This window comes from Centrocercus urophasianus, unplaced genomic scaffold (genome assembly GCF_019232065.1).
Source record: "Centrocercus urophasianus isolate 14NV4802_14NV808 unplaced genomic scaffold, USGS_Curo_1.0 seq_14, whole genome shotgun sequence".
Taxonomy (NCBI): Eukaryota; Metazoa; Chordata; class Aves; order Galliformes; family Phasianidae; genus Centrocercus; species Centrocercus urophasianus.
This window is the reverse complement of record NW_024884586.1, coordinates 35,047,962-35,072,074: the sequence shown is the minus strand read 5'-3', so window position 1 is coordinate 35,072,074 and position 24,113 is coordinate 35,047,962. Positions and strand designations below refer to the sequence as shown.

Sequence of the window (24,113 nt, the reverse complement as noted above, 5' to 3'; positions counted from 1 at the left end):
CATACATACATACATACATACATACATACATACATACATACATACATACATATAACTAAGAATTGAGAAAAATTGAAAAATATAACAGAAAGAATGTAAAAATACAGAACATGCTAGGAATAAAATAAAAACTATTTCATTGTGCTCAAACATTGTAAATCTGAGAATTCAAATGTCATCCATTACTATGAAAAAAAAACTCTGAAAAAATATATTTTAAAGTAAAACAAATCCCTTTTAACGTCAGTGATTTATATTTTTACTAAAAAAAAAATCAAAAAACAAAAAACAACACAAACCTAAATGTCAGAATAAAAATAATTTAGAAACAGTTCTAGTAAATCTGAAAGTATAATTGAAAGTATTTCAAGTATAATATTCAATAAATCCAATGTACTTTAAGTTATTAGGAAAACAAATCATTTACACCATATTGTCATAAATAAAAAACAACGTTGTCTAAAGGCATATTATCCTCACTGAATGTAGCGTCTTGATAGGAAAAGTGAATAATTATTATGGATCAGTTCAAACAGAGCAGTAGGAAACAGCACTATGAAGGACATAACCTAACATCTATCTATAAATCTCACTGAAGTTCTCACTACCTCAACACATGTTGGATAGATCATTAAACATGCTTGTTTTGACAAATATTATGATGTTTATCTGAATGTTCAGGGCTAAAAGCTGAGGTGAGTATATTAAGTAATCACTTGTATTCTTTTTATTTACAAATGACAGAAAAAATTCTCAGTACAGACATTCTTTTTTAATCTGAAATTCCTCAAAACAAAATCTTCAAATTTCCTAATCACTTAGACTAGTGATTAGGATCACTTAGACTACTAAGACTATCATGGAGGATAAAATTAGAAGGTTCTTCAAGAAGGAATATGATCTGGTATTCCCCATGGAAAAGCTAAATACACATAAGTAATCCCTGGGTCCACAGGAAGGACATGAAGATGATCGAAGGGCTGGAGCACATCTCCTGTGAAAAAAGTCTGAGGTATTTGTATTTGTTCAGCCCAGAAAAGAGAAGGCTCCAGGGAGACATCATTGTGGTTTCCAGTATTTAAAAGGAGCTTATAGTCAGGACTTTTTAAATGGTCTGCTAGTAGTCAAAAAAGGTTTTAAATGAAAAAGGAAGATTTAAATTAGATATTAGTAGACAATCTTTCACAAAAAGGATGGTGATGCACAGGAACATGTTGCCCAGAGAAGTTGTTAGTGTCCCATTACCAAAGGCATCCGTGGACAGGTTGGATGGGAACCTGGGCAGCCTGATCTAATGGTTGGCAACACTGCCCATGGCAGCAGGTTCCCTTCCTTCTATCTATGTACAATTCTATGATTTTATGATTATCTAAAATATCTGAACTAATTTAGGCAATTTATGTAAGTACTTTTTTATATTTTTATCTAAGAAAATATTGTAATACTTCAAAAAATCTTCTAGATTAAACTCTCTTAGTTAAAAGATCTATTTTCAAAAATTATTTTAACTTCAATATGCATATTTAAAAAACAATTAAATATAGTTACAACTATTAAAAATAGGAAGATAATCTTGTCTAAACATTCACAATACCTTATCTTTCCTAATCCTCTGAAGGACTCCTGTAACATAACTGTAAGACCATCATTTGCTCTGCTAGGCTGTAGGCACAAGATTGATCTGCTATTCCAGCTTTTTATCTCCTATGATTCTCTGTTGTCACTTGTTAATCCTGATCTGAAATATTTAGTTATTTCACCCATTGCACTCTAGATCAGAAAAGTGTTATCCCAGTAAACTGCTTGTTGGATTTACAGTACTAACAATTATCCAAAAAATACAAACAGGGTCATCAAATTACTATGGTTCCTAATTTGAACTATGACTTGACTTGTGAAAAGGGACAAGTCTGTGGGTTTTATCTTATTTGAGGTAGTTTATCTTAGTTATATATATTTGTCTGGCTGTGTTCTCTGTGAGAGAGGGAAAAGTATATTCTCAACCTGACTTATTCACAGTGTCAAATTTAACTGAAAACTAGGTAGATTTTGATTCTTACATGATTCATTTGTTCATTTACTTTTACACATTTCTTCACCTGCTAAAATGTTTCTAAAAGCTCTAAACAACTTTGTCTGCATAGGGATTTTATTTTAAGGTATCTAACTCAAGAATATGAGTTAGATATGAATACGCTTTTATTTCTCCTTTAGTTCTATGAGAGTAGACTTATTAGATCTAAAGATAATATTACTATTTATTTATACAAATAAATTTCTAATTTGAAACTGGTAGGTGAGTAAGGAAGGCAAACGAGAAAATAAAAATCTGACCTTTGTAGACAAGAATGTAATTTCAAACTTCAGTTAAAGCAAATCACACAAGTGATATGCCCAAATGTGTAACTGCTAACAACAGGAAGCAGACTGCTTTTGATACAAACTCTGTGGGTTCTTCAGACTATAAACTGCAGATCTCAGCAAAGCTGTACATTTTGAGCAAAGAAATAAACCTTTGTTTCCCTGGGAGATCAACTCTCCTAGCCCTACAGCAAAAAAGACAAAACCTGAGTAGTTCATCTGCGACAACGGTGGGCCAACAGTGATTGTATTTGGAAGTCTGTAGTGGGAACATTTGAGTTATTTCAACTGTCAGTAATATTTCAAGGAAACTACATCAGGATTCTTTGGATAAACACTGTAAATTGCTCACTATAGCAGGACAAAGAGGAACATATTGTCTTCTTCTCTTTCCCCATGCTAGACTATTCCTGAAAACAATGAATCAATTTCCTGTCATTTCACAAATTGAGATAAAAAATATCAGTTGTCTGTAAGTACTCTCCAGACAAAAGTATGAATCTTCCTTTCCTTATTAGCAAATACTACATAATACTAACTGTTGACTGCTCAATGGGCTTTAAAAGTAGCACTAACCTATTCATCTTTGGCTGTGCAGGGCTACATCAACCCAGTATTGCTAAATTTCCCGTTACTTAAATGTAGACAGTAGCATGAAATTTGATACTAGTTACATTGAGACATTATAAAATTAGAATAAATTAAATATAGGCTTAGTTTCTCATTTACTTTGACATATACTGAAGTGATTTTATTTAACAAAATAAGTACATAGCTAAAAAAGCATGTTTACACACACACACATATATACAATTACTATAAATTGATATTTCAGTAGCACATGGAAACTTCAGATGAATTAAGCAACACAAAGAATTATCTTTTTAGTGAATATTTTCTACACAATGAGAAGAAATAAAATTATTCTTCATCCTTGTGTAAGAATACTGAGTAGAAGAGATATTAAACAGTCTGCCTGAAATATAAAAATGTGCATGAGATACATAGAGAAGAATTCAGTCATGTAATTTAAGATTATCTTCCTTTTCACAAAGAAGATGGAGAAAGCATGTTTATACTTCATAGAAAAAAGTGTAGCCTGAGCTTTGCTTATTGACTAAAGGGTGTCTCAGGAGAGTGAATTTTGATTATACGTTTATAAATATGCAATCATCAAATTTGGTTTTACGTAAGATGAATTTCTTACATTTCTCTTCCTTCTTTAGCTTTCATAGACATGATCAAAAATCATTTAGGAATTTCTTCCAAAGGAAATCGACTTTCTTAGCATTTAAGAATGACACTGATGTTAGCAACTGGTAAGAAATGGCTTCTTCTCTGTAATTTCATGACAATACAGATACAGGTTTTGACCTATATCTAACATGAATGCTTCTGGATAACGGTGCTCTTTTGTTGTTGTTGTTTTTTTGTTTGTTTGTTTGTTTTTAATGTGAAGTGAGATTGCGTATGGAATAAAGAACATGTAGATTCTTCTGTATTAACTCATTACAGCCATGGGAAACAGGACGGACTGAATTTAGTTGTTCCCTGGAGTACTGTATTACTAATTTCAGTTTTGTTTTATTTTAGCTAATTCAGTTTCTCCCCACGTTTATCTATTTATTTTAAATTCTCCAATTGTTCTAGACTTACATGTCCTAATATATTCTTCTTTAGAAACAATTCAACATCAGTGGCAGTGCCTGCTCAAATAGCAGTACCACCAAGGTTTTCTGCTGTAAGAACTAACATTGTTTAACACAAAGATGAGCTTGAACATCTTTCTTCCAAGAGTCCCTGTGACATTTTTGGAAGCAGATATGATGGTATCAGTATATGTGACTGTATATACTATTAATCCACTCAGGAATCAAAATAGACAAGTCTATATTGATCTTGGTTCAGAACACAGCCTGCAGCATTCTGTTGCAGCTTAGCATGAGGTAGAAGGATTCTGTTTCTGCTGACTGTTGGTAATATTTTTACCAAAATGTAATACTCAGACATTTCTTTGAAGGGGCTACTGTGGTGGAGATAAAATTATGATTTCTCTTATTTCTGTAAGCTGTCTTCTCTCTCTACCTTGAATACATGTTCTTTTCTTTCTTACCTCAAGACTTATTATTAATTTTATCCAGAGCCATAAAGAGTTAGAAGTATGGAAAAATGTCTGAAATCAGAAGGTAGGGATGAGAAACAAAGACTCATTACCCTCTTTACCTGATGCGTTTTGAAGAGGGTTTTTTGTTGTTGTGGGTTTGTTGTTTGTTTTTGCACTCTGATAGAAGAATCACAGAATCAGAATTGCTCAGATTAGAAAGACCTCAAAGATCATTAAAGAAATGTGATATAAGTAAGACAGCATATTCAGTTTAAACAATAAGAAAAAACTGTTCTGTTTTTTCTGCTTTTGTTTTCCTTCTGAATTTTTTTGTCCAGCTGAATACCTGAAAATGATGTCAATACATCTGTTCTTAAAGTTTAGTTTTCTAAATGTACTTCTTTGTAGATATAGGTATCTCTTAGATAACAATGATTTCTACTGTAATATTTGAGACACTGAATAGAAAGAAGTTGCATTTGTGAATCATCCATTTGAAAAGCATGAAGCACAGAATGAGAAAAAAAAGGGATATTTTGGTTATTAATTTTCAGTCTCTTCTTACAATGGAGGACTACCCAGGCCAATATTGTGCAGCTGATCTAATTATGCTTTTAAATAGGCATTAGTCAGACCTTTTTAAATTCACTAAACTACAGTCAAATTCAGTTAATACAATAAGTCATGAAAACAGTCAAATATACATAATGCTGGATGTACAGCAGTAATGGAAGAATAAAATAAGTCAAAACATCTCAGCAGTTCTCAGATGTAGTCACACCTACTGACGATCGTTTGGCTGTCCCCTTTTGAAGGAGGAAAACAATTTTCAGATAATAACAAAGGAATACACCAAACTCCAAGGCTTCTCAACATATTTTGACAGCAAAAGATGGCATGCTTTGTGATCATGTGTTGAGCTGAACCTCATTTACAATCTAAAAGTATGACACATCCACAAGATTTTAAAAAAAGATATTAGAATAGAAACAAACAAAAAAGAACATGAACGAGCAATCAAATCTATGAATGTTCCAGATTAAAGAGCAGACATAAAGAAAACATAGGACTAATTGTATGAGAAGAATATTGTTATGACGGAGCCAATTAGAGAGTGGAATATCTTCTCAAGTGAAACCATGGAATCCTACACATACAACATGGAGTGGAATTATCTGAAGATAATTCAAGATGTTGGAAGGAAACTTTCACTACTTAATAGTGTTGGACAATGAGTTTAAACACAGATTTTTTTATTCTAATTTATGTATAGTATGGATAGAGTCCATGCCCAGCTGCCATGGCAAAGTGCTTTTTTCAAGCATCAAAATTTAGTGGGTAAAATACAAGTAAACTGATCAAACAGCAGTAAAGGCCAATGAGAATGCTTTACAGTGCATATTTGCTCAGCATAAATATTTCATAGAGGATAGCTACAGACAATTGATTGCATGAAAGTTCATTTTAGGTACAACACTGAGGTTGCAAGATCTACTGCAGCAGAATAATTGTAATGATCTTTAGCTGACAATTCTACTTCAATTAGCAAAACATCAAGTGTTCTTTTCTTTCTATTTCAACCCCTTTCTCCTCCTTTATATTCCCAGGATATTTAATGCTTTACTTAGTGGCCTGGTGAGCATATGTTCTTGGTTAAGGACCATTGTTTATGAAATTGTTACAGGTTTCAGATTTCTATGTGGCAAGCAGAACACCCAGGCCCCTGGCTGGTAGCAATTGTAGACATTCAGAGGTAAGTAAACATTAGAGTGAGAAATTTATGAGTCTACTGTTCAGCTGCGTGCTACATTTCTCAGCTTGGATTTTTTTCCACTTTGTGTATATGAATAGATTGCTTGACTTCAAATACAGCTAAGTAGTACCTGGTTGTAGGTAGGAAAGAACATCTGGAAATAATAATAGTTTCACTATAAGCTCTGAAAGAATATTCAAATTTAAACTGAGAAAGTTGTTCTAAGAAAATTGCTCAGAGCACGTCATTCAGAGCAAGTAACTAGGATGAAAGAAACACAGTGGATGGAAACATGATTAGACGACTGCAGTACAGTATTTCAATTCAGAATTATGAATTATAATTTTAAAAAAAGGAGGAAATAATGTTCTTCCTTTGACATGCTGTGTATTTTCTAGTATTGAAAAACAATGCGGGGAATTTTCCTACGATAATAAGTTCATTGTCTTTCATTTTTGAGACGTGTCTTATTCTGGATTGAAGGGAAGAAATATGTATTATTAAAGTTCTCTAAACATCTCCTGTCACTTCTCCTCCCTAAACATACTGCACATTTTAAACTTAGCTGTCCTAAATGAGATTGGAAGAATGTCTAATTTTTCTAAGTATGCCTAAATAATGGGCCATCAGATAGATATTTCATCATCATTGGCAGAAAAATTATTCACTAATATGCACATATATAAAACGGTAGCAACTGAAGGGAACTACACAGTCAGGTTAGCAATTATTTAAGCTTATTTGTGGGTTAAAGGTTTTATCTCCCAGGGTTTTATTCTGAAAAGCTCTAATAAATACTTTATTCAGAGTATACTCTTTGCATTCTATGCTTATCTATAGAGTTAATCTTTTCCTGTTCTTCAGCTTATTTCCTGAAATACATACTCAGAGATAGAGAAAGAAAAGGTATTGTCTACAATTAGCACATTCCTCAAGTCCCTTAGATAACTGGCCCTGGTCATTGACCTATGTTGCTTATGCTATGCCCGTGAAATGTCAGAAATTGAGATTATTTATTTTAGGGTAACTAGATATCGTATTACAGATAATTGGTTAAATGCATAATGAAATTTCAAAGTAGAAACGATTATATTAGTACATTAAAAGGACAGGAATCGTAATTAAAACGTTTGCGTTTTTGTAGAAATAGATCCACTAGTTTCATTTCTAAATTCTGGAGCTTCATAAAAATGCTTTCAAAGAAACATTTTAGGATAATCTGAAAACAAACAATCCCAAATAACTTACAGGTGTTCGTGTCCTGACCTCAGCTTATATAGTGTTAATAGCACACCAATTTTTGTCTGCTGTTGAGGAGCAGGAGCAAAGGCAGTAGCAAACCAAGGAGAAGGGAAAAGCCAATGACTTTATGGCACAGTAGCACGACCAGGACAGGTAGCCTGAGTTAGGAAGGTGTTATTCCATATCATGCAACATCATACAGCAAGCTATAAAGTCACGGGAGTTAGCAGATGAAATTTTGTATTGTTAATGGGAGTGTTGGTTAGCCAACAGTTGTACTGTTCGCTCATCAGCTGATGGCAAGTGATTGCATTGTAGAGATATATATATTATTTTAATTATATTTTTTATTTAATTATATTTTTGTTTTTATTTCATTTTCTTTCATAGTAAATAGTTTTTATTTCAATTTATTAATTATTGTTTATTTCAATTAATTTCAATTAATTATTTTATTATATTTATTTATTATATTATATATTAATTAAATTATTCATTTCAATTTATTAATTATTGTTTATTAAACTCCATATTTTAACTTTGCTTTTAATGCTAAGAAGACAGAAGAAGCTTATGTAAGGCAACCTGAGAAAAAAGACGTAGCTTAGCTTTGATACATTCCTAAATGTACAGCAGTAGACCATGAATAAGTCCTCTGCTCCCTATTGCATTCTAAAGAACAGTTAACGCTTGAATCATGATCTTAATGGAGGAGGATGAAAGGCTGCTTTTTTCCTATTATCCTCTTCTTATTCCAGATCTCAAGGTTGAGCCATGAGTGATCAGCACAGCTCTTGATCCTCCTAACAAAGTGATGAAAGAGTGGCTTCTATCCCATTTCCCTTTTATTGGACTGCAGATGCTGAGGAAGAGAGAGAAAATAACTGTGAATTAACTCTTCTACTTTTGACGGGCTGTCACAGACTGATTACTTTAAAAAAAAAAATTTTTATCTTACTTTGATATATGTAGTACCTTATTTATCCGTGAACAAAATGTGTAAAAAAAAAAAAAAATTATTTGCATGCCTCACTGTAGTATACAGAAGTACCTCAGAAACATATTACAGATATTACAGATGAATAATAACATTTACAAAATAATTGTGTTTCAGGGAATTATTACTGATAATTTTTGAAAAGGAACTCCATATAAACACTCAGTTTTGAAAAAAATAACATGGCACTGCATTTATGAGTTTCCTTTTTTATTTGGGGCTGGAGAAGGAGGAAATTCTAAGTTATTCACAGAGTGGTGAAAGGAGTAAGTTTTTAAATAGTGTCAACAACAGGATAAAGTTAACACGTTTACTTTACAGGAGATCTGGCTGTTGGTTAGGAAAACTTTATCCTTGGTCTAGTAGCCTTAGATTTGACCAAGTTGATGTATTGGATTCTAGGCTATTCTGTGATATGCATAACTGAGAAAAGAGCATCTTGATATGCTGTTTAATTTTTGTTTCTTATTCCTTCCAAATTAAGCCTAACCATATATCATACTCAATCTACTTGGCACTGCATAACACTGAAAAGAATAAATGCTCTTTACCTCTATTAAATAAGGAGACATTCTGTAGTTGCCTTAATGTAGATATCTGAACTGAAATAACATTTCTTCATGACGTGTGATTATGTGTACATTGGTAAGTCCCCAATGTTATCAAAAGTTTACTACCTGTCACTGTTAATAGCTAAGAGAGCAAAGCCTTGTTAATTCTGTCTTCTCCAGAACTTTAACATAATGGACCAGAAAAAAAGGATCTACAGCATTCTTTGTTGGTCATATCCTTTCTTTCTGAGGTTTTTCCTGAGCTCCTGAGACCAAACCAAAAGATAGCTGCTTTCACTTACTCCTTAAGCAGGCACAACTTTAATTTACTTTAATGGGAGTTTTACTTGATCTAATTCTCTGACACCTATATCACACAGAGGGATAGATGGCTGAGGAAAATGTTTGTAATGGCTTAAAAAGCTGTCAAAAGCCCAAAAGACACTGATGCTATCACAAGGAGAGCTTATATGCAGGAGTTATTTTACTTAGGCTATTGTCTGTTTTACATGCAAGAGCTAACCACATTTCCACCGCTGTATTTTCCTCCCTTTTGCTGTAGCGTATGTATCTGGGTTCCTGCTTTCTGTTTTTGCTCATCATTGAAAGCAAAGCAATGTTGTCATCAGATGATTCAAAATCATAGAATCATAGAATCACAAGGTTGGAAACGACCTGTTTTTCACACTGGACCCAATTACAGCAAACAAGTTAACTTACTCTGTCAGCTTTAAATGGGGACCTTCTCTTAAGGAATCCGTAAAGCGGAACATAAACTCAGCTTAAAGTTCTGTAGTAAATAGTATCCAAATATATTAAATGATTACAATCTCCCTTGTCTTTATGTTCTAATTAGAAAGTCAAGAGGAGGGACAAAGATTCCTATGATAAATAATGGTTTAGACAAATTGTGATTCATTTCTTCTGAAAAGAAGCCATTGAAATCTACAATGACTTTTGAAGTTACAGAATGAACTATTGAATGTTTAGTCTTCAGAAGGAATGAGTACTGTGCATGTCGTACATTTTTCAAAGTACTTGTTACTTATGGTAATCCAGTGAATGATTGGGAGTTGTGACATTCTACATATACACTAATTAGAGACTCTGTCTTTAGAAAAAATAATCATTTTTCAATTAAATCTTTTTTTTGTAATACAATTTCCATAAAAAATATGCATAGAAAAATAAGTTATCCTTGCTTCTCTTACATACATAATTTTTTCCTAATAATGAACTTAAAAAAAAAAAAAATTACTGTTTTTTTTTAGTGAAAATTTTGATGTTTTGGAGAAAAAAAAAAACACAAACACACAAAAGCAACAACAAAAATCAACGAACCAAAATAAATAGTAGAAGACACATAAAATTCTATTAGCAGTGTCTAACATAACCTAAGTAGAAAAAGATCAATAAGAGTAAATAAAAATACTGAATAAGAATTTAATGTAGTTTCTTAAATCTGTTGTTTTTTTCACAGTGGTAAACTAGACAAAGCCACACTGTCCCTTCTAGTCCAGAATTTGGATAGCATTCTCCCACATTCAATATATATTGTTCTTTGATGTCATGCTGCTGAACTTGCTTGGACATCAATACAAATGTATAACTTGCCACCCAGTTTTCTTGAGCAACCAGGTGTGTGGATGACAAAGATGCAAATTATGGATGAAATTTCATTCCTAACATCAAACTCCCCAGCTTTATGTCATCTTGTGACGCAAACAACTGAATCTTGTAAATTTACAGAATTGATTCTAAAGGTATTTATCAAATTATAGCTATTTCTGAACTTCCAAACATGACTACGTAATTTCATCTTTGAGATCTGGTGATGATGACAAATTACACAGGCTTTACTTTTGAAGTCAATACAGTCATATGCACACTGACAGAAGTTTGCTGCTTTCCAGTTTATATTTCTGGTTTAAACATATATGTTATCATAACAGATAAAGGAAACATTTTAAAGAAGGGAGAAACTCAGCAGTCTGGTTTCCTTTCATAGCTCCTTACAGTGTGCACTCTGTAGGCAAATGCTTCAGGGAATAGAAATGCATGACAAAGGTTATGTTTATATACACCATTTCCTCTATGCAACTAATTGCATTTCAGTGGTTCTAGTGCATGGCGTTAGCAAATGCAAAAATGCAATACCTTATTTTTAAGCTCACTTTGTATGTTAAATGAAATTGTGTACATAAATTCAACAGCACGCTGTACTTTCCAGAAACTATTGAAAAATTCAATGTTTTGTCCATTTTTCCTTCAATAATCACGATATTATTGCATATTAAAAGCATGTTGCAAATGAAGAATGGTGTCAAAGGCTGAAGATTTTAATTTATTCAGTAGTTCATAGGAAATAACAGACTTCTCACACTTCTACTAAGCAAAAATGACAATACACGCTGACGGGTACCTTTAAACTTCTGAAGTATTCTACAGTTTTATAAAGTGATTTAAAAATTACTCAGCTGGGAAAATTAAAAATGTTTACGCAATATGCCATTAAAATAAGTAAGGTATTCTAATTTTTGTACAAATATTCCTCAGCATCTTTTCAAACATAGCCATATCTGAGCAAATGTAACAAGCAAATGACCAAAAAATGCTATGCATTTGGGTTTTAATTGTCATGCCAGAGAACTTTTTCAATGATAATAGGCTAGAATTTATGCTGAGAAATGTTCATGAATTTAGAGTTGAGTAAAGTTTTAAATCTAAATGATCCAGTATCCTGGAAAAAGTCATATGTTTCAACATCAGAATAATCTGGTCTGCAAAATCAGAAGTGCATACTAAACTTCTGCAAACTTTTAAATTCTCCAAAATAAGTAAATCTTTCTGCACTGCTGTACAGTCAGAACATGCTTGAACTTTCTTAGTTACCTATTTTCTAGCTTTTGACACATGGAAATTCGTATAGAAGCAGGAAAGAAAAAGAATTTTGTAACATAGCAACACCAGCGTGATATTTCTAATCAAATAGAATGTGTGACTAAAGATCAAAATAGTCTGGTTTTGGTTGGGTAGTATTCAGTCACAATTTGTATTATAGTGTAATAAATTCAGAAGTTGATTATATTTGAACATATATGTCGATCAAGATCTCGCATAGAGTTATTATTCTTGCAGAATCAATAAACATTCTTATATTAGAAAAAATATCAAACTCAACAGGGAAAATTCAACCTTTCCTTTATTTTCATCACAAGAAGAAAGTACTGAGAATTTTGTGATTAACTACTTCATTGTTGTCAGAAGAGAAAGAATTAAAAATTAATGTTTGAGAGAAAAAAGAATAAATAGCTGCAGCTATTTATTAATATAAAAAGGAAATTTAAAAAATATAGATCTTTACTGTATTGATCTTGCTATGTTGTACTTGTAAAAACGCCTATGTGAGTGTCAGTGTAGTTGCAGGTTAATATGTGCACTATTGTCAGGAACATTCTTATGGTTTCTGTTCTCAGCATTTGTTTTGTTTCTTTTTGGTTTTGTCATTCCATAAACAAGTATCTGCATGTAAGCTTGGGTAATAGAACTAAGTAAATTCAGGGCAGTTTACAACAATACATCTCTTTTACAAAGAAATGTGAGAGCAAATTCACATATTTTATCAAAACAACCTTTCATGTTGCCATAGGAATCATAGGAATATCATACTCTGAAATACAAGTCAGTAAATATCTGTGATTTGTAAGGCATTAAAATCACCTACAAATTACATATAAATGTTCCAACTTAGTTACTTGTCTTCACAGTCATATATACCAGAAGGAAGTATAAATTGTTATGATTTGATTTAAAAGTAATGTAAGTAGGGTGAGGTGAGAGAGAGAGAACATTTCTTTTCTACCAAGTCCTGTTTGAATCCATGGAAATAAATTTAACTGTTCAACACATGATTCCCCAGTTAATATAGCTATTTGAAACTGAGTCCTCGGTAAAGAGAAGAAGTGGCTTCTGGATCTTATTCCCAGTAATTTATAAGATATTTTTGTGTTTCAGAAGTTGTCTTCACATAAAATCATTCACACTTCCAGAAGTTCCATGATTATTTTTCTTACATTATGTATTCTTGAATCAATGTGTTTGCCTAAGTAATAGACAGGATTAATGAATTAATTTTGGAAAAAAAACAAACAGTATTTGCAAAGAATATTAGCTAAAAACAAACTAACAAAACTTCTGAGCATAATTTTTGTGTGTGCATGAAAATGATATATTGTCCAAAAAGCAAGTTAAGTTACTCTCTTCGGGTTAGGACAGTAAAAGCAGTGTAGGTACTGAGCAATAATGCTCAGTGAGAGAAAGAATAACTGTTTCTAATACAGAAGTTCTTTCCTTAATCTTCATTTTACTGTGCTTATTTATTGTCTTCAAATCCCCATATGTGAATATTAAACTGATGTCCTTTTTTTAATCTTAACTGCTTTTTGTTTTCCACCAAAGAATCTTAGTAAACATCTTTAAAGAGCTGTGGTTAAATCTGGATGCAAGGGTAGGATTTACCTAGTATTGTGAATTGCCTGGATTGGTTTTGAGCAAATCAATTGGGTAAATTTTGACAACTGTCCTCTTAAAATTCTGTACATTTCATGTTGTAGTTGGAATTTTTTTCTTAATATTACTGAAAATTAGTGTGGGCCAGGAAATCTTTGTCATCATTGTTATAGCATTCCAAGCCGGACAGAAGAAAATCAGGTAATACACATAAGAAGGAAGGGAAGGTTGGTTAAAGCAAGTGAAGGTGGCCGTAATTCTAATGTAGTTTCTAAAATTAAGCCTGACTTCAAAAAAATTTAGAGAAATTGAAGGGCTGTTACTTCTAGAAGAACAAGGAATTTTCTTTTTATTGAAAAGATAAATGAAAATATCATACATTCCAAACTTTTTTTTTTTTTTTTCAAATCTTATCTAGTGTAGTAGCAAAGGAAGAAACAGCATGCTTGTTAAAGAATGTATGTACTCCCACATCTTTGTAAATTTGAGTTTCTTTTAATTACAAAAAGGTGAGGCAGACTCTCTATGTGAAAACTGTATCTTAGATGCCACCTAAACTTTTTATGGTTTTATCATAATTATGCTATAGAAACAAGCTTTTGTAACCTATTGACCTAATATAAATCCCATATTTCTGCTTTGATGGCGTCTGAAAGCTGTTTTCCAAGGTTGAAAGACTATATTTTCTTTATTTGATAAAAATAGCACCGCCTCACTTTGTGTGCTCAGGCACATTTGAGATCTAGTTTTCTTCACCCTAGACTTATGTCAGGAGGTGATAAGATTAATCACAATTTGTGTTTAAACAGCAATATCTAGCATGGTTCAAAAGAAGTGGCTTTTATTTCAATAGAACAAGGGACTAACTATGACATTTCGTACTAGGGTTGTTTTCTACCTGTATGTCCGTTCATTAAAAGAATGGTAGAATAAAGGAGAGAAAGAACTTGCATTTCAGAATACATTAGGATAAGTAGAACAAAATATAACAAATGGATCTACTGAGGCTATGAACAGAAGCTACATTTTTCTTTATTAAAAGACTATGGCACTTTAAATAAAGGCTTGCAACAAAATCATAATAGAACTCAACAATAGCAGAAGTTGTATAGCCAGACCTCATAAAAATCTATTTTGACTTATAAATTTGGTCCAACTGAAATTGGACCAAATAGTTTTGTAATTTTGTGATTCTTGTACTTTTGTTCTCATAATTTAAGCCACTTTTTGGTGTGGGTTGACAGAGGCCTGGACAAAGGCGTATAATTTCCTCAGTAAATGTAGGTTAAGGCCATGTTCTCCAGAAGTATCAATCTAACTTGTGTGCAAGCAACACAATACAAGCATACAGTATTTTATGAGAAATCCCAAACTGGAAAATGTCAGTTTTATAAGCAGTTGAAGTTGGATTTAGAACATTATTAGAGGGCTGGAATTATAAAAGTACATTAAAATTAAAATTAAAAAATTAACATTAAAATTAAAAAATACATTCACTCATTCTTTTTGTTGTTCACTCAGTTTCCTTTTGTTGTTACAAGATTGTTGTCAATGTCTATCTTTATCTTAGGGTTTTATCCATCTTAGTTCAAATTTCTCAGGAGTGAAAATCTACAATTGATCTCTAGGGCAAACTTTTATTTCTACAATATTTCAATAATTTCTTGCATTACAGCTTTCTGAGAGGTTATTGATAGAGCAGAGATAGCAACAGTGATAAAGACAGTAATTAACACCACAGAGATCACAAAATTAATCAATTTGCCTATTTCTTCTCTGGATCCCTAATAAAAATGATGAATGAAACTTGCTCCAGCACCTCTCCTCCTGGACTGCACTGTATACTCTTCTTAGTCCTGAAAATGAAGTTAAATCCCATCCTTGTCTGTCAACTCTTAACCTGATTTCTTCAAATTAAAAATAAACTTTATTAGATTCAGCCATCTTACTATACATGACAAGTTTGTAATGATTGCTCTGCAACTCCTGTGGCTGTAGCTAGATTTTCACGTCTTGTAGGGTTTTTTTTGTTTGTTTTTTTGTTTTTGTTTTTGTTGTTTAGTGTGACATTAATTAATTCCTTAGTAAATTTACCCTGCTCTCTGGAAAATGAAAACTCACATTCTGAATATTTTCAACATGTTTTCTCATTCATGCATGGTCACCCAGTATTTCTTGAGATAATTTCTGCACTCTTCAAGACCAAATTCAGAGCATAATATTCTTCCTTGGGTTCTAAGACATTTTGCCCAATAAATAAATCATTAATCATACCCAAAATATGTACATTTGTATCTCAGCCTATTCACACATTTATTAGATTTCTTCACGGGTAATCAGAACCTCTTTTTTTTTTTTTTTTAATCCTCCCAAATTTTGAACTTCAGAGTCATAGAATCACCAACATTTGAAAAGACTTGCATTATTATCCAATTAAGCTATACACCTACCACTGATATTTCCTCACCAAGCCATGTCCCTTAGAACAATATCTAAACCTTTTTTGAACACCTCCATGGATGGTGACTCCACTACCTCCCTGGGCAGCCCATTCCAGAGTCTGACCACTTTGTGGGCGAAGAAATTTCTTCTAGTGCCCAATCTGAATCTTCCCTGATGCAACTTGAGGCCATTCGCTGTAGCCCTCTCACTACACAGGAGAAGAGGCTGACCTGATCACAACCTCCTCTCAGAGAGTAATAAGTTCTCTCCCAAGCCTGCTCTTTTCCAGACTAAACAAACTCAGCTTCCTCAGCTTCTCCTCACTTGTTCTCCAGACTGCTCATCAGCTTCATTGCCCTTCCCTGAACATGCTCCAAGAACACATCCATGGATGTATTCTGGGAATTGTTTCCCACCTTGGTCATTTCACAATTCTGTGATTTTTTTTAATGCAGTATCTCCAATCAGTCTCTGAAAGTTTCTCTGATAGTACTACCTCCTGTTTATTTGTGTGGAATCTACAACAGGTACAAAGTGCAAGAGAACACTATTTTATAGAGTAAATTATCAGTATAAAACACTTTTAAAAATCATAGTAACTACCATTAGCTATTCATTTTTGCCAGTGATGAACAAGAGCTTGCATGCTCCACTTGTAAAGATCTGCACCAGCTAAAAGCCAACCAGAACATTCACCTCACTGTTGCCACTGCTTGGATGCACAACCCACCACCTCAGTGGTAACAGTGATAACACTGCTCAGTGTCTGTAAATGTTCAGTAAGAACTGATCAATATCAGTGGGTGCCACTTTTGATCATACTGAGCACTGAGTTTGGAAGTAGCTCAGTGCTCTTTTAAAGGAGTTAGTCATTCATAGAAGTAGAAATAATGCTTTAAACACCTGGATAATTTCAGACAAAAGCTAGACATCAGTAGGCTTAGAAGCAGTCTGTGCACATGCGAAACAAAGTTCAGAATCTTGGTGCTAAGTTGTACCCTCACAAATCCTTTCTAGATAGTATTTCCTCTGCTATTTTAGGAATGTGATCTTAAGTCACATGAACAACGGTTCAAAAAAAGCTATTGAAATGCTTTGACCATCAATCATAACTTATCCACATTCTCATTGCTCCTACGGGTAGCCTAATAGGAAGACTTTGCCTCTATTTTTGTGTTCCACTACTACTTTCTAGACAGAAGTAAAGGGTAAGTCTAACTCCCACATTCCTCTTCAAGCCCACAAAAAAAAAGCTCTTAAATTTATCCTAACTATAGCACACCCACATATGACATCAAAAGTGTGTATGAATATATGCTCATAAACGTGCACAGTGGGAATTTGAAATAGCTGCAGTAGTTATAAGACCAAAAACAACTCATTTAGTGTATGCATGCAAATATAATTTTCAGTCACATTTAAGAGCAGGTTTATATTTTCAGAAAAAAAAATTAAAGGGGAAAATGTTCCCAAATCCCTTACTTGTTTACCAATTTTATAAAGTGCTAGCCTCTCTTAATCATTACTGCATGCCAGTCTGAGACAGAGATGTCAGCTAGCCAGCATAAAATGAAAAACAAGATTACACTATTTCCTCATAACACTGCCAAGTCTGATACTGAAGGAATGCATTTCATGAACATTGGCTCTGCAAAAGTTATATGTGACAATCCTTTAGGAACGTTGTAGAACTGAAATGCAAGCATTTTTACTTCTCCCTTTGTAACTCCTTTTTTTTTCCAACTCGGTTCTAACATTTGCACATCAAGGCGTGCATGCTCAGAACCTGTTTTTTCTGTATCCAACATTTTGTTTCGCATTTCAGATTTTTTCTTCTTTTTGAAAGAAGAACAACTATGCAAAATATTTTCTTGTAGAAACATTTCTTGAGGAAAAGAAAAAAAGTTGGAAGAACAAATGAACAAACAGAGAGAAAATCTTCTGATGTTATCATTTGAGAATTGACGGTATCTATATTAGATTGCAGAATTTCTGCCTGAATTTTATAGCTGGAATTTTCTGAAGAAAAATCAAAGGTGTGAGACGCTAGCTAGCCATTTAGAAAAAAGATGCACTAATTTACCCTTTGAAAAAAACATAAACAAATAGGAGGAGATCACTTCAGCATTTTACCCTTCAAGAGAAAAAAACAAGATTGTAATTGTACATTGTAATACAACATTGTAATAAAATTATAACAGTTGTCAGAAATGTAGTGCCATCAACATTTTTCAGTAACAGAATAATGAAAAATAATTGAGAGGAAGGCACAAAGGGAACAATTGAAACAAGCAATGCCTTTACTACAAAATATCTTTATCTGTGATCAGTGGTGACATGCTCTCTAAAGCTCTTTTTTCTTCTCTATTCTGGTGCCTCTGAAGACTCTCAATCATGCACAACACACAGTTGGCAAGTACAAACTGCTAAGGTAGCTGGAGAACAAACCAATGCTAGGTTTTTAGAAGTGGCACAATTTCTGTTTGTTTTCACTGTTTCTGTTGAGCTATCTGTGAGAAGCTGAAGCCAAGAATGAAAAGTACCTATTCACTTCTTATTCTGCTCCTACTCCTCCTCATTCACTGTGACAAACTCATGAAATTACTTTGAATCCATGCTTTGTCATTTGAAAGTCAATTTTCATTCCATTTAGAGATTTAAAAGCATATTGTTCAAGCACACATATTATACCAATATGTTTTGCCAGTTTCTGCATCTAGCAGAAGTAATTAACATTACTACTGATATTAATTCATTTATTTTGATGTAATTTGAAATGCCTGCCTCTGGATTTAGGCATATTTAGAGTAATTAAATTGCGCAATCATCAACATGGAGATTCACACAGACTTTCTGTACAGTGATTCTCCCCATCCGAATATTGAGTCATCAACTCTATTTTTCCTTCTTAGACTAATATCAACCATCAGATTTTTCATGAGCTGCCGTGTTGCAGGGCTCTCTGAGTGGTGGTGGAGTTGTTAAACAAGTTGCTCTTTTAAACATAAAGTTTTAAATTCAATTACCCACCTATTGTCATGGAAGTGTCATCTTAGATGCCTTAGGCCCATTAGAGATTGATGCGAACTGACTGATATGGCTAAGGTGACACACAGATTTTTCTGATGGAAGTCAAGGTTTGGCTTGGGAAATTGCTCAAGTTATCTCCAGTGGTGATAGGCAAGCTGATGTGAAAGAGACAGAATTAAGAACAGATTAGCTGAGAGTTTACTTTGGCAGCATTTCCACTAGGAACTTAAGTGTAACTTGAAATTTTCTACGATTTAAGTACAAAAGTGATCACACTGCACTTTATTAAGCACTCTCCAGGTCTTTCCAGACACTGGAAGGCATCTCCAAGATTATTAGATAAGTAGCTAGGCAAGAGAGAACAGTAATGTTGAGCTCTCATCTGATCTGAATTCATGATGAAGGTCTGAACACAAAATAAGGCAGACCTGGAAGTGAAGGCTGGTGGCTACCAGCACAGCCCTTTCAGTGTCCTCAAATTCGCACACAGCCCTGCATTTTTACAGTCAGAACTACTTTGCAGAGCCCAAAGCATTTGATATTCTAATATTAAAATGAACATTCTACCACACTATAAATCCCTTTGCTTTCAGGGCTAACACTGATAAATTTACTGTGAAACATACACAGAATAACGAACAGTGTAGTGTGTTGCCTGTTTTCTGAGGGCCTGGCTGATGGGGAAGAATGCCTCATGATGCTTTTAAGTTCCAGCACCCAGTTGTATAGAGACAGAAATTCAAAATCAGAAATAACCTTTCAGCTGATTCCTTGCATAATTTCTATCTTGTTTTGTTAATACTGTGGCTGAATTATAACTTGCTGAAGCCCTGGAGATTTGCATTGCTGCTTTATCTGCCTGAATTTGCATTGACATGCTTTTCAGTCAAGTGAGTAACTAAATCCCATAGCTTTGAGTGAGCCTGGCAGTATTTGCATAGAAAATCACTGGAGAATTAGGGAGAATGACTATAGACTATCTCCATAAATAGATTCAAAGATGGAAATTTTGTTCATCTCAAAATTACTGCTGAATTTCATTGACTGAATATAGCTGACATACCAGCAACGATTTGAAAAAGCCATGCGATAAAAATGAGCACAGATCACCAAATCTCTACCACAGTGCCAGGCAGCATCCATGGGAGGTGATGGAAATAGTGAATGTCATTGAACTACACCTCATACACAAATATGAACAGACTACAGCAGTCATTTCACATCAAATGTTATTGATCATTTCCTATTTAAAGTGCAGAGAAATTGCAACTTTTCATTATTGTGGAGCAGGTCTATACACAGAATAAACATCTCAATTTTCCCAAAGTTCGTGGATTTTATCAATTTTTTCCATTTTTTTCCCCTTAAAAAGAAACAATTCTTTTTATAAAGATTTCATTTTAGCTGTTAAAGAGGCTGATGCAATGCCAAAATATTTCATTATTTTTCCCCATTTATTATTAAACATTTGGAAAAACATTTTGAGTTTATGCATTTATATGCTTTATTCCTAATATCTTGTTATCATCAGATAACATGAGAAATCATATACAAGAAATCTCCTCCTTTGTGCTTCTCTCTCTCCTGTTCTCTGCATGGCATCTTCTAATACCTCATTCATCACTGTGAAAGCTATGAAAGGATAGCTGCTTAGTACCCCAAAGTCTTGTCAGCTGCAGTGGAATAGTGCCTAACCCGTCCCCTGATAAGGAAAAGGCTACATGTACTCTCATCAACCTGTCAGCAAGCACTTCTCTCTCAATAGTTTGTTCAATCCTCACCCTACTCTATTCCAACTGTCAGCTTTCTGAGAGTGTTTCACTTGGAAAAAAGCCCTAGCCTTAGTTATTATAACCATGCATTCTTTATAAAGTGGAGATGATTTTCTGCATCTTTTGACTTAAAAAAAAAAAAAAAAAAAAAAAAAAAACCATTGGTGTTGCCCACTAAATTATAACAAATTTTAAGGGAGTTTACAATAAAAATCACAATCTTCCTGCTCTATTTTTCAAGAAAGGAATGTCTTGCTGGGTAGAGATTGCACTACTCTTGAACCTTCACTGGTCATTGGAAATGGAGAGTTAATATTTTTTTATTGTTATTCACTATTGCTTTGTAGTTCTTGTACCCCGTGAGAAAACACTGTATATGCCTTCTTTCATCATATACCACATGACAGGTGGCAAAAGAGGGACAGTCTTACACAACAGAATCAGACACAAAAGTACATATGAAACAAGGGTGCGGAGTTCAATTTCTCCATACAGAAAAAATGAATTAACATTGATGCTTGCTGAATGTTTCTGAAGATCAAATAACAGATGCACACACTGAGGCTGTGGGTGATGTGTTTCAGCAATGATGACACTAATGGTAGTGGCTACATTGAAAAACATTGCTTTGTAGCTGAAAATTTGCCCTGTCAAAGAGAGTTATTTGTATCTGTTGCATTCTCTATGGAAATAAATAGGTGGCATTATTTTTTGTATGACCGACATAGATGTCTGAAAGATTCTTTGATTCAAGTCCAAGTATACCATGAATCCCTTACTTTTTAATCCAGTGCTTATCCAGACAAATTTCTTCCTGAACTATTTTTTTCCTCCTCTTGTCTGTGCCAAAGATGTCCCCAGGCTGTGAAAGAATTAAATCCTGCAACCTTTCATCACCTCCATAGTGAGTTTTGCCCTCAGAGCCCAGAAAGCCAACTGCATCCTGGGCTACATTAAGTGAAAAAACAACAACAACAAAACCCACCATGGTCAGCAGGTCAACTAAGACAATCCAGCCCCTCTATTCTGCACTGGTGAGACCACATCTGGAATACTGTGTCCAGTTCTGGATCTGTCACCTCAAGGACAGGGAGAGTCTAGAGCCACAAAGATGATGAAAGGAGTGAAGCATCTCTCTTATGTGGAAAGGGGGAGAGAGATGGGTCTCTTTAACATTGGGAAAGAGGAGACTGAGGGGTGAGCTTACTGATTGTGTTGGGAGGATGAAGCCAGGTTCTCCTCAGCGACATCCAGTGATGGAACAAGGGGCAATGAGTGCAAGCTGGAACACAAGAGGTTCCACATAAACACAAGAAAAAAAAAAAACTTATTCACAGTGAGAGTAACAGAACACTGGAACAGGCTACTCAGAGAGGTTGTGAGGTCTCTTTCTCCAGAGATATTCAAAACCTGCCTGGATGCATTCCTATGTGACATAATCTAGCTGTTCCTGTTCCAGGAGGGGGAACCAGTCTGGATGATCTTTTGAGGTTCTTTCCAATCTGTGATGGTCTGTGTCTTTTGTGATAAACCATTAACAAACTTCAGTGAGATGTGTCTCACTCCAATTTATAGGATGGAGAGGAGGTTATTTTAATATCTGTATACCTGGTGTGAGATTAAGAAAGAGCGGTTCAAATGTTGGTCTGACTAGTTTATTACAAATCTTAATTAGGAGATAGGGAAGGGGAGGATGCACGCTATTATGAATTAGGGTAATGGGGAAGGGAAGGAGGGTGATAGAAAAAATAGGAAAAAAGAAGCAAAGAGTCTCTGCAGGCAGCAAGAGGGACATAGTCACCACCATGGATCCAGCGTGGTTAGTAGTTCAGTCTTTGATCTTCAGCAGTGATGGGTGTTCTGTTGAGAACAATGTTGACCACAGTGATGATGGCCCCTTTTCAGTGGTTCTAAAGTGGTTGAGTCAGCTCTCCTTGGAGTGGCAGATTCTGACTTTGGGATCTCAGCGGAAACTCCTTTGTTCCTATCCTCCTAGCCTTACCAGCAGATAAGAGGGAGCAGGGAGATGCCAACTTGTATCTTACCTTCACAAGATACAATGGCATCATCCTCCAGTCTCCCATAGCAAGCTGGAATTGTTTAGTCACAGGCTAGATCTTCCACCAATAAACAGTCCTGAGCACTATCTTCCAAAGGTAAACAGCTCCAAATATGTGCTTTCAAATGTAAAATTGTCCACACAGTGATGTTTATTGCCACACAGCAACACCCATCTCTGACCTCCTAGAGTCTCATCACAAGAAATAGCTCAGAAAGCAACCTTTGAGCTAGAAAGCAAAGGACTCGTACAAGATGTAAAATAACTTCCAACAAAGAAGGAAAGTAGAATCTCAAGCATACATTGAAAATTCCATAGTTATTTACTATTTCAAGATTTCAGTCTGATCAGCAACAAAAAGAGTACAATAAATATTTAAATTGTCTATTTCCCATGTATTTTTTTGAAACACATTTCAGATCATATCTACACAACCGAAAGCATTCATAAGAAGAAGAATAAAAAAAAAACCAAAGATACTCCTTAGATACTTTGTCAGTTCCTTGTCTGTAATGCTATAACGCAGTGGAAAGAAGAGAAATAATAGCAGAGTTCTAAGCCACAGCAGATGAGGACAAGCCCAAACACAGCAGCTTCAGATGCAAAAACAAGAGAAGAAAATTTGCTTACCTTTGGAAAGCCTCCAAGAAGCAGGGATATCCAACAAGATACTTATGCCACCACTGCCAACCCTTAAATAAGCACTGGGAGGGGATGGCTCCTGGCTCCATCCCTTCCAATCACTCACATGCATTGCATGCACATGAGCTTCTCTGCGTTGGCTATGCCTTCCCACCAGGTGCTCAATCACTTTTTCAGGACATGACTTAGCATTTACGCTACACTTCTCCAAGATTCATCCTTATTCTTCAAAAAAGTATGAGCATTAGGTTCTTCTTAAGTTCACTGACAGGAAAATCTCAACATTTTGTAAGCCTGAAAAATAAAAGGAGTAAATTTAAAAAAAAAATCATAGATCAAAGCAGGTATATACATGTATGTCAGGTATATAAATGTACGTATAGCTAATGCATGAAAATATATATGTGATTGCTGTGTTCAAAAAAAACTTTTACGATATTTTAATTTTTTAATAACTTCTGAGTTTGGTTGCTCTTCTCATTTGAATAAATGAGTTTCCTTGCTGTGAAAGATAGCATTTGATGTAGCCTGAGGCAGTGAAAATTTTCCTTTGCATAAGATCAGTTAATCTAAAGAAACACTAGAAAACTGTTTTGATGACGATTTTGGTGTGTTCTTACAGTGAGTCTTCTGGGTAAAATAAAACGAACA

At 34.2% G+C, this 24,113-nt stretch overlaps 1 long non-coding RNA gene across 1 annotated transcript in view; it reads right to left on the bottom strand.

The window, feature by feature from the left end:
• Positions 1-23,751, bottom strand: part of LOC122158400 — a 57,484-nt gene extending 33,733 nt beyond the window's left edge. Inside the window, exon 1 of the long non-coding RNA XR_006168217.1 lies at positions 23,451-23,751. This is a non-coding gene — a long non-coding RNA (uncharacterized LOC122158400). The remainder of the gene's footprint in view (positions 1-23,450) is intronic.
• Positions 23,752-24,113: the final 362 nt, after the last annotated feature.